Below are 16723 nucleotides of genomic sequence, written 5' to 3' on the forward strand. Positions count from 1 at the left end.
AATAGGAAGATAAGTCTGCAAACCAAGATTAGAATATTGGAAGCTAATAGTGATAATATAGTTAGAAGAATAACAGTGATACCAGGGATCAATATAGTTCTGAAGCATGTGCGCTTCGAAAACAGATGAAAATTTAGTAGATATTGGCTGACTGACTGACAGTATTTCAAACAGTAGGCTGTAGGAAAAGTGCGGTTCAGTCCCGCTTTTAAGGGCCATGCTAACAGAAAGGTTGAAATGGCTGGGGATCATTGCGCATGAAGGATGACGGATTGCCAGAGATTGTCCTTTTCGGCCGACCGTCTAGGGTTAAACGGAAAGCAGGTCATCCTCGTCAGGGATGAGGGGATGTCATAAAGAAAGATTTAAGGCAAATGGGAATTTCCTGGGAAAGTATAAAAAGGGAGCCTATGAGTAGATTAGAATGAAGAAGGGGCGTGTTTATCTGTGTTGGCCTCAGGTGGCTTGGTGCTTGTTGTCCTCAGGCGGCAGTGAGCTGTTAGTAGTAGTAATAGTAGTAGTAGTTATAATATTTTTGACTCAATGCTTTACTACTCGTAAGAGACCAGAGAGAGAGAGAGCATTGAAAAATCAACCGTTTTTCCTACGTTAGCAAAAGTATCTTATTGACGAAACTATACTATCAAACAGTTCAAGGTGACGAACTTTAGTGAGAGGTGACCCAGCTCAATAGTAACCGAAACTCTAAAAAAACGATTTTCAATACTAATAGATTCGTCAAAAGAATCGGATTTTTACGAGGATTTTAATATATATTTAAATATATAAGTTTCATAAAATTTAGTCTTACTCATCAAAAGTTACGGGCCTGAGAAAATCTGCCTTATTTTGGAAAATAGGGGAAAAAACCCTAAAATTCATATAATCTTAACGAAAATCACACCATCGCATTCAGCGTATAAGATAACTCTACTGTAGAAGTTCCAAGCTCCTATCTATAAAATGTGGAACTTCGTATATTTCGCCAGAAGACCGATCACGGGTGCGTGTTTATTTGTTTGTTTTAATTGTGTTTTTTCCCAGGGGTGATTGTATCGACCAAGTGGTCCTAGAATGTCGCAAGAGGGCTCATTATAACGGAAATTAAAAATTCTAGTGCCCTTTTTTAGTGACCAAAAATTGGAGGGCACCTAGGCCCCCTCCCACGCTCATTTTTCCCTAAAGTCAACGGATCAAAATTTTGAGATAGCTATTTTGTTCAACATAGCCGGAAAACATAAGAATTATGTATTTAGGGCTAATTTACTCCCCCAAAGTCCCCGGGGAGGGGCTGCAAGTTACAAACTTTGACCAGTGTTTACATACAGTTATTGCTATTGGGGATTATACAGACGTTTTCAGGGGGATTTTCGGTTGGGGAGGGGTTGAGGGGAGGGGACTACGGGAGAGGATCTTTCTTTGGAGGAATTTGTCACGGAGGAATAGAAATTCCATGAAAGGGACGCAGAACTTTCTAGCAATATTTTAAAAAACAATGAAAAAATAAATATGAAAAAGTTTTTTTTCAATTGAAAGTAAGGAGCAGCATTAAAACTTATGACGAAGAGAGATTGTTACGCATATGAGGGACTCATCTCCTCCTAAATACCTCGCACTTGACGCTAAAGTATTTTTAGTAATTTCGACGGCCTTTGTGATTTGGGGGTTATTCTTAAAGAACTGGGACGAGATTAAAGCTTTAGTTTAAAGAGCGAGGTATTAACGAGGGGACAAACCCCCTCATATACATATTAAAAATATACGAATATGGAAGTTCGTTACGTAAGTTAATTCGTAAGCTACGTATATTCTTTACTAATAAAAACGTTTGTTAAAAATTAAAAAATCTAGTTTCATTTTTCAGTAACCAAAAAATTGGAGAGCAACTAGGCCTCCTCCCCCGCCCCTTTTACTCTAAATCGTCCGATAAAAATTAAGAGAAAGTCATTTAGCAAAAAAAATTAATACGCAAATTTCGTTTTAATTTTTCATGTGTGGAGATCCAAATTAATTCAAAAACGTTCAGAAATTAATTTAAAAAAAAGTTTTTTTAACTGAAAGTAAGGAGTGACATTAAAACTTAAAACGAACAGAAATTACTCCGCATAGGAAAGGGGCTGTTCCCTCGTCAACGCCCCGCTCTTTACACTAAAGTTTTTTGCTGTTTTAAAAAGTAGAGTTGAGAGAAAGAGGCAAACGTTAGCGTAAGGAGTGGGGCAATGAGGAGGGAACAGCCCCTTTCATATACGGAGTAGTTTCTGTTCGTTTTAAGCTTTTATCTCGCTTCTTACAATCAGTAAGGAGAGAAGAAACTTGTTTTTTTTTACTTAATTTCATCAAGTGTAATAGCACTGATTATCAATAAAATTTGAACCCGTCCATTTTGCTCACTTGAATTTGAGCATCGAAAAAACAGGGTCAGTGTTACAGCTAGACTGTGAGTCTAAATTTTTGGTTCTTTTGCTACACTGTTAATTCTTAAAATGTTTGAAAATGTAAGGGGTTTCAAATCGATACGGAATTTTTCTGTCACAAAAAAGAAATAATTTACATGGCAAGAATAAAATCAGAACAATGGTACCTATTCAAGCAGGGTGGGTTTTCAATATTGCCACACAGAAATCCAAAATTTGGCAAGAAGAATTCATAATAATTAAATACATAATGGATTAAAGTGATTGATATCTTATCCAGGAATCCATTCTGTTAACAATTTTGTCAAATTGTATATGTAAATAATTTCTTAGACCACACTGCTTTTCCATTTACGAAACAAATAATTGAAGAAAAAACGGGTTTAATTTTTTTAAATAAAGCAGTGACAACAAAATAAAATAAAAACTACACTTTAACTAACAAAAAATAAAAATACTCCGAATATTTCGGCCCCACCTCCGGGAGCCTTTCTCAACGGGGGAAAAAAAAAAAAAAAAAGGGAGAAAATTACAACAATTTAAGACTGTTTTTAAGACATTTTAAAAATGCCACGACAACTAAACCAAACTAAAAATATAAACAATCAAATATAAAAGAAACAAGAACTCACATTTTTAAAACAAACACTCTCGCACTTGACTGTAACTTTAATTATAATAGTTTAATTAAAGACCAGTCAAAAACTTCAATGAGTATTGATTTGCATAATTGTCCTGAAACAAGTAATAACCTTGCGAACGGAGGTCAAAGCATGGTCAATGCTGTAAGAAGTCAACGGACAGCAGCTAAAATAGCAAATGAAAAAATCCATTCAATTTATAATTCATAATTGTGTTTCATTAACCTGTAAGATTTTGATTGGATTTGGGGGTTGGGTGACCTCTTTTTCGTATTGTTACAAGTATTTATATTTTTCATTTTTGATAGATCCCCATTTATACAGCGATTGTGGCAGAGGAAAGTGTCAATAGAAACAATTATTGCAGTTTTTTCTAAAGTTACAGTCAAGTGCGAGAGTGTTTGTTTTAAAAATGTGAGTTCTTGTTTCTTTTATATTTGATTGTTTATATTTTTAGTTTGGTTTAGTTGTCGTGGCATTTTTAAAATGTCTTAAAAACAGTCTTAAATTGTTGTAATTTTCTCCCTTTTTTTTTTTTTTTTTTCCCCGTTGAGAAAGGCTCCCGGAGGTGGGGCCGAAATATTCGGAGTATTTTTATTTTTTGTTAGTTAAAGTGTAGTTTTTATTTTATTTTGTTGTCACTGCTTTATTTAAAAAAATTAAACCCGTTTTTTCTTCAATTATTTGTTTCGCAAATTGTATATGCATAAGCAAAAAGCCAAGGATTTAGAACGAAAAAGGAGCAATATTAAAATTGAAAGGAAGAGAAGCTATTCCGTGTGTTGGAGGGGCTAACCTCTCTTCAAACACCCTACGCTCTTTACGCCACAATTTTATGGTGCTTGACAAAAAAGTAGAGTTTATCATAAAGAGAAAGGAGATTGAGGAGGGGACAATCTCCTCCCCAATTATGAAGAATAATTGAGTTGTAAATTTTCTTCTTTAATATTGCCTAAAAAAAAAGGTAAAGAATACGGCATTAGACTTTACAGTCCCTACCGGCTCCGTTTCTTGGCCCTTAGCCAGGAAGTGCAATAGGGGGCTGGGAGCCAACCTTCCTGTGCTTTCGTACACCCTTCCTGTTTACCTTCCCCAGATTTCTCCAGGTACCCATTTAGAGCTGGGTCGACTCTGGCTGAGCTTACAGAGTCACACCACTGACCCCGTCCCAAACTAAATAATTGGGTACACTAGGATTTGAACCCTCGCCCTCTCAGACAAAGGATCCTGAAACCAGCGCACCAATCCACTCATTTACATTTAGGCAATGTTGCCTAAATGTAAGTGGAATTTCAAATGAAAGTGATGAAATCTTTTTATTGTCTAAATGTGAAAGAAACGTTGAATTATAAGAAATATGAATAATTATGAAGGATAGCTTCTGTTAGTTCTAAGTTTTAATGTTGCTCCTTACCTTTAGCTGGAAAAAGTTGCTTTTTTATTTAATTTCTGATTGTTTTTCAAATTATGCCCAGGCTTAACCAATGTTTGATGTGGGACTTGGGACTTAATGTTTTATGTTAAAAAGAAACACATTTACTGCTTTAAGAAGAGAGCTGTCAACCTGCAGTATTTACATACAGGCGTAATTTAAGTAAATTAAAAAAAAAGTTTTAACAACTAAAAGTAAACAGCAGCACTCAAGCTTAAAATAAACAAAAATCATTCTGTATATGAGGCGGAAGGCCCCTCCTCGATACCTCACTCTTCGTGCAAAGTTTTTAGAACTTTAATAAAGCTTCTTATTCTAATTAAATAGCCCTTGTGTTTCAGGAGCCGTTATTTTAAAATTGCTACAAAAAGTAAAACTTTAGCGTAAAGAGTGAGGTATCAAAGTAGGGACAACCCTCTGTAAAAATCTGCTTTCATGTATATATGCATATATTGTTTTTCATATATATATATATATATATATATATATATATATATATATATATATATATATATATATATATATGCTAACAACTTACCACAAAACGAAGTCACCTGAAGCCAGCACAGCTACGCATGCTCCGCCTCTATTCCAATCTATTCCAAGCCTCTGCCTTTACAATCTTCCAGGAAGTTCCTATTTCCCTGAAACGACCTGCTTTCCGTTTAGCCCTAGATGGTTGGCCAAAAAAGACAATCTTCGGGAATCTGTCATCCTTCATCTGCGGAACTTGGCCTAGCCATCTCAATTTTTCTTCCACTTTTTGTACAGCCTATAGTTTGAAAACAAGAGCCAAGAGTGTGAAGAGGTAGAAACCTAAAATTAGACTCGGTACTGGAGTTATCGATTTTGGTGTTCTTTGTTTATTGGCAATTATTGCAAAGATAAACTTGCAAATACGCGTTCCTGTAGTCTCTTCTTGTTCGGTATCGTAACGCTTGTCCCACCAAGTTTCATCCCGATCTCTCCACTATAAGTGTTTTCCAAGATTTCTTGTTCACCCTCCAACTTCTCCCAACGTCGCTGGATCCCGTCGGGATTTAAAATAAGAACTCTGAGACACGAGGTATTTCTAAATATCAAATTTCATTAAGATCTGATAGCCCGTTAGTAAGTTAAAAATACCTCATGTTTTTTATTTTTTCTGAATTAACCGTCCTTCCCCCGCCCCAGATGGTAGAAACGAGGAATCGACTATTTATAATTTAATTCAGTTCGGTCCCTGATACGCCTACCAACTTTCTGTGATGAATATATTAATCACGTATCTAGTTTCGGATCTTCTTCATGTAAAAATTGGGGTGGTCCGGCATTCGAACCTGAGACATATCGCATCCTAAGCGAGAATCATACACCTAGACTTGAAAGTCACACTTAACAAGAACAATCATTTGTTTTATCGGCAAATATAAGTCTTTTCAACTATTTCGTTCGCTCGATCCCCCTCCCCTCCCAGATGGTCGAATTGAGGAAGAGACTATTTCTAATTTAATCTGGTCTGGTTCCTGATACGCCTACCAACTTTCATCGTCCTAGCTTATCTGGAATTCTCTGAACTAGCAAAACCAGGACCAACAGACCGACAGGGAGACAGACAGACAAAAATTGCGATCGTTATTTGTCACTTTGTAAATACCAAGTGCCATAAAAATGGTCAGTCAATCAGGTAAACAAAACAATCCTTAGCCAATTTTTCCGGACAAATCTAGCGAATTTCATTATGTTTCTTTGAGTGCAAATGCATCAGAGCCATTTTTGACCACTGTCATCACTGTAGCTTCCAATATTTTAATTTTAGTTCACAGATTTATTGTCCTATTATTCTAAACTTTTTTCAACCGTGAAAAAACACCTTGGGCCTCGGCTATAATGCTTAAAACTTCTTTACTGCACCCACCGCCTTTACTAATAATCAATTTAAAAAGCTTTCTCCACAAAAAAAATTTCCGAAGAAAGGCAAAGAGCTCCATTAAACCGAAAATGGGAGAGATAAAGCCAAATAATCTTCCATATGTAAAACTACCGCAAATCATCATCAATAAATAAATTGAACCTAAAACGAACAGAAATCATATTCAGCACAATAGCATGCCTATGTAAAGAACGATGTGGACAAAATGTACTATTTTTTCTTAGACCAGGGCACTTGATAATGGAGGAGTTGACGTGGAAACTTCAAAAGGACCCATTTGATTGGAAATTAAGAGAAATAGTGCCCTTTTTAATAGTCTAAAGTGGTTTGAGGGCGACCAGCCTCCCTTCCACGCGTATCATTTCCCCAAAAACATCCAATTAAAATTTTTGGTTACCCATTTTGTTCAGTGTAGCAAACCTCAGAGGGCTAATTGGATTTGTAATCAGAAGTTCTAGTGCTCTTTTGAAGAGACAAAGTGATCGGAGGAAAGCTACCCCCCACGCCCATTATTTCCCCAAGTACATCCAATCATCATTTTGAGTTAGCCAATTCGCTCGGTGTAGTTGAAAGGTCCAGTAATTATGTTTTTTTTTACATTAACTCCTCCCCCCAGAGCCCTCATAGTAAGGGTTGTAAGCTATGACAATTTCTTAAGCCCCATTCGCCTCCCATAATGTAAAGAGATTAAACGATCAGAAATCAAAGAAAGAAAACGACCAAAGGGTAACCACAAGAAATGCAATGGTTAAAATCAGAAATAACGTGACCTTGTCAATTAGTTGCCGGTTCATTTGTTTGACTGAATGAATTTTTGGTTCATTTCCCAGTTGTTCGTTAGTATCCGCCGATGCCAGTTCAGAATTGTTTGCATTTTGTGCAAATCGCGGATATTGGCGAATCACTCACTTTATTCTTGTTAAATATTTAATTTTAATTCTTATAATTTTTGGTCTTTCATTGAATTTTGTGAATAGAATGCGTTTCGGGAAAGAGGTTGTCAAGGGGGCTAGCTGCTTCCCATCATGTTTGAACCTGAAAAGAAAACTAGGACTATACATTTCCAATCAAATGAGCATCTTCTATAGTTCAAACGACCAATCCTTCCATAAAAAGCTTAAATGCCCCTGGGATATAACTTACCACCCTTACCCCCCAGACTCTGGGGGATTCCGTGAACCCCGCTGGCCTCATTGTATGAACTTTAGGCTATTTTTGAACCAATGGCTATATCAAAATTTCTGTCGAATGTATTTGTGGAAAATACTTGGGGGAGGGGGAGGGTGGCTGCCATTCTATTGCTTTGGTTCAGCAAAAAGGGCACCAGAAAATCTGATTTCCAATCGAATTAGCTCCTTCGCGACCAGGCTTTCTATATAACCCTTATATACCCTCGGGACATAACTTACAGCCCTTGCACTGAGGGATGTGGCGGGGGGGGGGTGGCTGCTCTCCTCAATGACATAATTTCCAGACCTTTCAACTACGCTGAACAAAATGGCTATCTTGAAATTTTAATTAGATGTATTTCGGGAATTAATGGGCAGGGGGAGAGTTTGCTGCCCTTCAATCACTTTTTACTAACAAAAAGGAGACTAGCCTTTTCAATTTCCAATCGAGTGAGCCTTTTCCAAAGTTTCTATGACAACCAATGGTCATCTCAGAATCTCTATCAGATACTTTTTGGGAAAATACGAAGAGTGGGGGAGTATCCACCCTCCGATCACTTTGAACCTTAAAAAGAGCAATAGAACATCTGATTGCCATTCCAATGAGCCCCCTCCAAATTTTATATGATCATCCTTTCTATAGAAACCTTATATGTCCACAGGTCATAACTTACATCCCTTGCCGTGGGGGCTCTGAGGAGGGGGGGTCATACTTAGATATAATTTTTGGACCTTTTAACTATGCTGAACAAAATGGCTATCTTAAAATTTTGGTTGAATGTGTCTGAGAAAATGGTGGGCGTGGGAGGGGGATAAGTTGTCCTCCAATCACTTTCGATAAAAAGAGCACTAGCCCTTTTAGTTTCCAATCAAAATGATCTATTTTTGAAATTTCTACGACATTTCCTTCGATACAAAGTGCCCTGGTCTAAGCAAAACCAAATAAGTAAATAATACATTTTTGCTCACATCGCGCTTTACTAAGGCAGTGCTTTTGTGCTCTCTATGATTCTGACCTATTATTAAGTAGGAGTATTATTATATAGGAAATTATTGTTATTCCCTGTCCCTTTTCCCAAAAAGACATCCAAACGAAATTCTGAGATAACCATCTGAGTCATTATAATTCCCGTCTTACTGCACAAAAATGTTTCTGTTGTTTATTTTAAGGCTATTTAGCCAAAATTATTTGCTTCATAATACAGTGACCTATTATTAAGGAGGGGTGGTTAATCTTTGTGTTGGGAGGGATGATGCTAGAATACCAAATAGAGTACGTTTCATGCCATCGTTTTTCCCAGGTCATCGTATCAAAATAAGGGTCCTAGAAAATCGGTAGACGGCTAATTCGAACAAAAATTAAAGCTTAAATACCTTTTCAAGGGTCAAGACATGTGTATTAAATTTTTTTCAAAAAAATACGGATATTTCATGGTATTATTGAGTTTGAATGTGTTTTAATGACTCATGAGCATACAGGCCACGATAAGCGAGGTAGCATCCACGTGATATCCTCCGTTTCAGGGAGTAATATGGCTGAAAAAAAACTTTTTTCAAATCCAAACTCAATAATCCCATGTTAATCCACTTACAAGAAACACAACTCAAATAAATTCTCAAATTTTGAAAACCATATTTTCCACCGGGAATTATTTTCTGTGGGGGGCTATTATCCGGGGGAAGGGGGTAGTTACCGTGAGGCAGTGTTTTCTGGGGGTTAAAGGCCTAGACCCAACCAACTGGTCTGACGAAAGCGATCTTGACACCCCCCCCCAAAAAAAACTGTGCTTGAGTGACATTCGTGACCTTGGTTCATTGCCCCTCTCCAAGACATTCCTCTAGATCCGCCGGTGTTACACATTTTCCACATTCTATGCTCGTAGTAGATGCTTGTAAACAAAAATGTATCACATATCAGCAGTCTCAAGGTGCACTCCTAAATCCAAACATAAAGAGATAAGACATATGTTTATTTATATCTTTCAAGGTCATTCAACACCATTCTGGGATAAAAAAAAAAGCTTCGAAAAGCTAATGTTTAGATTTTGTTGGGGAAAATACTGATATCTGAATAGATTTATTCATCAAGCCCTTTATTGACATCCGTACTCCAGATCTATTAAGTCTTTCTTCAGTTGACCACGATAGTGCGCGTAAGTTTATTTTTTTTTTTGGGGGGGGGGGGTCGAGATAAGAGAATTGTAAAAACACGGATTCAGTTTAAACAAATGACAAATAACGCATATTACAGGACACATGACGCAAATATTTACCCTCTTTCAAAGGTTGACCTAAAGCTTGCCTGTTTAGGTATCTTTAATTCATATCTTTAAACCTATTTTTCTATTTTCAATGTTTGTGCGGGTTTCAAAATTTCTGTACAGTACCGTCTTTTTTTTATCTTTTTTTTATGGACTCGCCAAGTTTTCAACAGTTTAATGGTTTTCCACTATATTATGGAAATAGGTTTAGTTAGTTTGGAAGGTTATCATGAATAGTGCAATTAATATACAGCGCTTCTTCGCATACTGCATTATCTCAAAAAATAAGTAACAGTCAATAGCTTTAGCCTTAGCTTCCAAATCCTTCTGTTGCTTACTATTATCCTTGTCTTCTTTATTCTTCGTCCTATGTAGAACTATCCTGTATATGTTTCATAGTCCCTAACATTAACCTTCTCTGCCTTATTTTCCTTACTATTGTCCATATGCAGTACTATTTCAAAAATGATGCGTTATTGCAATAAACACGATCTTACCCTGTATGCTCTTTTGCTTTTTTCTTATCCGTATCCTCCTTACTCAACTCTGTATATCAAAAGCAAACGTATAAACAAAATCGTTTATAAATCAATCAACGAAGAGAAAGGGAATCTGTTTGCTCATTTCAGTTTGCCATAGTGAATCGAACAGTCTAAATCATTTCACGAAATTGTATTGTAACCTTGTTATATGCATAGACTTGGCAATTGATTGACTCTATTCTTAGCCTTGTTCGTAGATAGCGACTTAACTAAAAAGGAAGAACTCTTTGGATTCAAAAGTGAATAAAATGAATTTCTCTTCCCATTTTATATAAACTGAGAGATGACTTTTTTAATTTCTAAAAACATTTTCGAATGCAGACAATGATCTACGTAGCGTATATAAATATATCCTGATTCTCTGCCTTTGGAGAAGAGTGTTGTGCGTGATTGGGAGGGTGGTTGTGCGTGGTTAGTGAGAAATAATTGTTTATTTATTCTATTTCTCGGAAACGGCTCCACATTTTTTCGAGAAAATTGGTATCTTGGGATATTGTCACTTAAAAAAATATCTAGATAGGTCGAAGTCTGAGACAATTCGTTAAAAGCCTTAAATTGGGTTTTTGTAAATGACGTCATGTATTATATTATACGTAATGTAAGCATTCCTTATGACATCACATAAGCATTTGCTTGTATGATGTAATGCATAGCACAAATAATATTGTAGAGTTTCCAGCGTATAAATTACTTATATAATATAATGTATGTTGGAAGGCCCAAAAAGTGAAAATTTGCAGTTGCCGTTACTATAAATGATGCCAACTTCTTTGGAACCAACACCTGAAGTATCAACCGTGATAAGATGTGAAGATCGGTAACCTGGACCATCAATTGCGACAACACCAATAAGGGCAGCTAAAGTAGAGGCCATTGTTAAAGTGCTGAAGTAATCAAAATCCAAAAACATGTCTAAAATGAATATGAAAGAGCAAAGATACGGGCGGTTAGAAGATACGTGAAAATGACAATTAGAGTGGGTCAAAAATAAAATGAAGAGCAAAGACACACGTGTTTAGAAAATACGAGACACCGAGCAAGTGAGCGAGTCAAAGATGAAAATGAAGAACAAAAGCACACGCAGTTAGAAGAAAAGCGTTGGCGTATCAAAAATGAAAAGCAAGTCTTTGCTCTTAAGCAGTTAGAAGACATGCGACACGGAGCGAGTCAAAAATGAAAATGAAGAATAGATACAAATGCGGTTAAAAGAATAGTGGTGGCGTGTCAAAAGTGAAAATGTAGATTAAAGAAACACGCAGTTAGAAGACATGCGACACCGAGCGTGCCTACCAAAAAAACCCAAAAAAAAATTGCGTGCCAAACCCAAAAAAATTGAAAATGATACCGATGACTTAGATTTCGGATTTTGACATGGATGAGGTCATCAATGCCTACCATGCGTTTGGAATTCAAAACTTGGACTAGATAAATCGCTGGAAGAAAAAGAAGTTTTAGTCCCGCCACCTGAACAATTAAAAGAAACAAAGGTTCGGTACTATGGCTTTCATAGAGCATGTGAGCAAGTCAAAAATGAAGCTCTCTTGCCAGAAGTGAATGATTAAGGCCGTGATTAAGTGGACTGATGGAAATCGAAAATCCCATGTTAAAATTGAAAATTTATATTTAAAAAGTACTCAAGTATTCATTGGCGGAAGATACCGCTTTAAATATCAGGCCGTAGCTTCTTGAAGGTGCTACAAAATGTTTGCTAGGATTTTGCTCTATTTCCTCTGATTGCTTAGAATCTTAGGAAATGTTTAGCTCTTCTTACAAATGTTATCCATGAAGGATACTGCTTTTAGAACAAAATCGGTACTATCATGAGCAGAAGACAATAATCTGTAAGGTGATTGCAACGATTTTTTTATGTATTTTCCTGTTTTCGAACAGTCCCATAGAATATTTTCAGTTACCTGAAATTTTTACAAGTTCTTTGCCAGATAGAATCGTTTCAGATCGCCTTGGAGACCAGATTGACAAGCTGATATAATTAACTTGCTATCTTCACCAATGAATAAGTGCTATTTGAAGGGTTTTTGACAATCGAGAGTCTCAAGAGAATTGACAGACAGAAGGCTACCCCAACTTCAATTTTGAATCTCGATGTTTTTAAGTTCACATGATCACAGCCTCAAACCCTTTCCTAATACTGTCTTTTTGTACAGAACCTAATAATGTCTAGGAGAGTGTGCCCCAAATGTCGTTGCAGGGCAACTTTAAACTGTTCGATATGCAGTGACTGTGGATCGTACTTCCACCAACAGTGTGCCAGAATAGAACGTTCCGAATTGACTAAAAGTTGACTATGCCAAAATTGTTCTGCGAAAAAGGATAGTCCAAAAATGGTAATTACTTTTGCTGATACTTGTTCCAGTCTGCCCCAGCCTCGCAAATTACTTCTTCACGTTGTCTATCGGGCAATAACCTGGCGAATATTATGATGAAAATTTGATCAACTCCTCTAGCTCCAATAGTTCCGAACCTTATGAGTATTAATGATCACCTCGAAGTCAACAAATCTAATACCTCCTACCAAACAGAAACTACTACTTTTGGCACTTGTTGTTCTAACCCCTTATCGATCTTATCACTGCAGTCCTTTGTATCAATGAGAAATAAATTAGAATCAATAAGTAAAGAAATGTCTGCAGTCATAGACCTTAGATCATGTCGAAGTGATACCCCTTCAAAGTCGTCCGATATTAATGAAGATCAAAATCAGGAAATAATCATTTATAAATCTCATCCTGATAAATATGCAATTGTTTCCTGTAATAAAAAGGTGATGAAACAAACTTGTATTTTTAAAAAGTTTAGTTACCTTGGTGATAACATAATTAAAGGTTCGTCTGACCTAGATACCAAAAAATCGAATGCTAATGAATGAGAACTAAAGGTCAAGACGATCAAGACAAGAAGTCATGAATTAACCACAGATAAGGGTATATGCAAATTCGCCTGGAATGGTATTTGCGAAAAAGGCATAAATGTAAATATATGTATGTTTAGAAAAGTTTTAATATTGAGGTTGAATGTAAGGTCCCTGACTGCCAACTATTACACCAGAAATTTTTAGTAAGTTTGGAAGTGATCGTTGCTTTGGTTGTGACCGGATTCATTTGAATCATGGCTATGACTTATTCAAAAAACTTTTAAATAATATAGGAGAGAATTCTTGTCCACTGTCAAACTCTGTCCCGAGTATTATCACTATGAATATTGATCAGCCAAAAAACGAAGTTCGCCAAACCAACCCACTGTTCCTACAGCCCTCAAAAGCAACATGAACCCGAGCTTTCAACGGAACCCATTCAGAAGACCCTCATCTTACGTTCCAGCTCCCTCTTATTTCAATTGCCAAATCAGCCCATTTCCTCAGTCCCGTTTTTTGCATCAAATGATTCCAAGAATCTCTAACAAGTATACAATAGCAAATCAAGAAACCTTGATATTATACATCGCTTTCCCTCCTAGTCATTTCTTAAAATCCTTCTCACGAATGTGAAGGTCACTGGTGAATAAAATGGATAAACTAAAAATTAGTCTAGACAAAAACTAGATTGATATTGCTTGCCTTTCTATAACGTGGTCTGCCACTGAAGATTTTTGCTTGTTTCGCTAATTATTTTTTCCATTTTAAGCCTAGATATCCCTCTATCTTGTGGCAGAGGAGTGGCTTTTTTGTTGCTCTTCCCTCCCAAATGGATTTTTTTCATTTTCGGAAATATAGAACAACTCCTAAGCCGAAGTTCTGTAGCTCTGGACCAGACCCGAAAGCCTCCCAAAAGAAGTATCTTGCGTGATTTTTTTGTATTATTGATCACCTTCCCTGTAGCGGATTTAAGAAGGAGCTGACGACATATCTGCAACTTCATACTGATGGAATTCGCTCCAAGTACATTATGTGTTGATTTTTATGAGATAGACCAAAAATGGCTTAGCTCAGCTCGTAGCCTTGATCAAGTGGTCAAGTAGCCGAAGCGCAGTGATAAAACCCTAAACTTGATTTTTACCAACATTGAAGATTACTACTGTGCCCCCAAAGTATCGCCTCAATTAGGGCCAACTGACCATCTATGCACCTTTTGAACCCCTATATAATCCTTTCCCCCAAAACCATTGATCAGTTATTCATATAGACCCATTACTGACGAGACGGTCGCCAATTTCAAAATAAAGCTTAACTCCAAATCTTGGGCCAATATCCTATGTCTTACCAATGGTAATGAAATGGCTTCTATGTTTTCAAATGAACTTTTCCAGTTATATTGTGAGACCTTCCAGTGAAAAAAGTTACTCACGAATCTAATTGCAAAACATGGATTTAAAAAAATGTGCCTAATAAATGAACGTGATAAACTCTTTAAGGTGCTTAATAAGTTGTATTGTGTATTCTAACCCAAAGACACTCTATAAAACTATCCAAGTTCTCATGGAAAGGTCTCTTCAAACTTTTTCTTACTGGATAGTAATAGTGAGAGTGCGGATATCATAAATGATTATTTTGCTTCAATTTATAAAATTTCCCTATCACTCCGACATATGCCAGCCAACAGTGCAGTGACGACTGACATTCCTTCATTGAAATATATCAGAACCAACTTGAACTCGATAATCTTAACACAAATAAGTCAGTATACCCAGGTGATATCTCTATCCAATTGATTATGGAATGTGCTCAGTATTTGAGTGCACCTCTAACTGCTATTTTTAACCAATGTCTTATAGATGGTATTTTTTCCAGTGTGTTTTAAACCACCTATTACATCACATATAACGAAAAATAAGATCCTTAAGTTCCGTCTGACTTAAGACCAATATTGAAAACCTCCATTTTCTCTAAAAATTTTCTTTTTGACGATATTCATGATAAAATCAACCCAAATCATTTTGGCTTTAGGCCAAATCACAGCACCACACGTTACTTAATCAAACAGTTCGTGGTAACGAACTGTAGTAAGGACCGACCCGGCTCAATAGTGAACGAAACTCAAAAAAACAGAATTTTGATACCAATAAATATATCAAAAGAATCGGATTTTTATTCTGATTTTAAATATATAAGTTTCATAAAATTTAGTCTTACTCATCAAAAGTTACGAGCCTGAGAAAATTTGCCTTGTTTTGGAAAATAGGGGGAAACACCCTCTAAAAGTCATACCGACCTTAACGAATATCACACAATCGCATTCAGCATATCAGAGAACCCTACTGTAGAGGTTTCAAGCTCTTACTTACAAAAATGTGGAACTCAGTATTTTTGCCAGAAGACTGATCACGGGAGCGTGTTTATTAGTTTGTTTAATTTATAATACAGGCTGCCAGTGTTTACAAATCTGCCAGAACTGTTCTTCAAGAGCTTGACTTCTAGATCTCCTGGCAATGAAATATTTGGCTGATTTTCTTCTCTTTAAGGGTGATACCTTTGCTAAAATGTAAAAACTCTCTTTGATCTCCATTGAAGGTGTCAATCTCTGTTTGAAGTTGAGCTTTCATTGGTGTTTTAGTCAATTGCTGAGTTAAAGCATTTCATTAATAGACAATAAACAAGACTTGATTGTTGGTTTTGCAATACTTCTAAGAGACAACACTCTAGTGTTGCCTATTGTAAACAGCCACAAGACTTCAATTTATCATTGTTATTCATTTCTCCCCAAAGCCAATTGATATGGAAGGGATGGCTGCTTAAACTTTGGAGGGATATCATACAATTTAAAATAAAAGTGGTCAATTTTCAAGTCAAAAATGATAAAAGGACAATCATTATGCAAATTGTCCTTTGATGACATATAGCCGAAGGTTTTTATTTGGATTAATTAAAGAAATTTACTCTGCAAAACAAGTTTTTCAAAGAAAAGTAAAGAGCTCCAATAAGCCAAAAATGAACAGAAATAAACTCAAGTAATCTTGCAAGCATAAAACTACCATACATAACCATCAATAAATAAATGAAACCCCAACCAAACAGAAATAATAATAAATAACCAAGTCAAACTCAAAGGGAGCAAAAATTTACATGAGTAGGGCTGACAATCCCCATGCCTTCTCAAAATAAAAATATGATCTATACTTTACTGAAAAAAATTTATAACTTTTTATTTATTAAAGTAAAAAAAGTGGAAAAATTTAACATGTCCATTGTTTTCAGTTAAGTGCAAATTATGTTCTGGTCTAGAGAAGGCATATGCGTTTGCAGCCCTAATCCTGCTAACCATTAATTGTCTTGAGTTTGACTTGGTAATTTATTGGAATTTCTATTTGTTTTTGATTTCATTTATTTATTCATGGTGGTTTATGGTAGTTTTATACTTGGAAAACTATTTTAATTTATTTCTGCTCATTGTTGACTCAA

General features: G+C 36.1%; 1 long non-coding RNA gene across 1 annotated transcript in view; it reads right to left on the reverse strand.

Annotated features, from left to right (window-relative positions):
- Nucleotides 1-5214: 5214 nt before the first annotated feature.
- LOC136031480 (uncharacterized) overlaps nucleotides 5215-16723 on the reverse strand; it is a 42724-nt gene continuing 31215 nt past the window's right edge. The window contains exon 3 of the long non-coding RNA XR_010618516.1: nucleotides 5215-5303. This is a non-coding gene — a long non-coding RNA (uncharacterized LOC136031480). The remainder of the gene's footprint in view (nucleotides 5304-16723) is intronic.

Source organism: Artemia franciscana, chromosome 9 (assembly GCF_032884065.1).
Source record: "Artemia franciscana chromosome 9, ASM3288406v1, whole genome shotgun sequence".
Taxonomy (NCBI): domain Eukaryota; kingdom Metazoa; phylum Arthropoda; class Branchiopoda; order Anostraca; family Artemiidae; genus Artemia; species Artemia franciscana.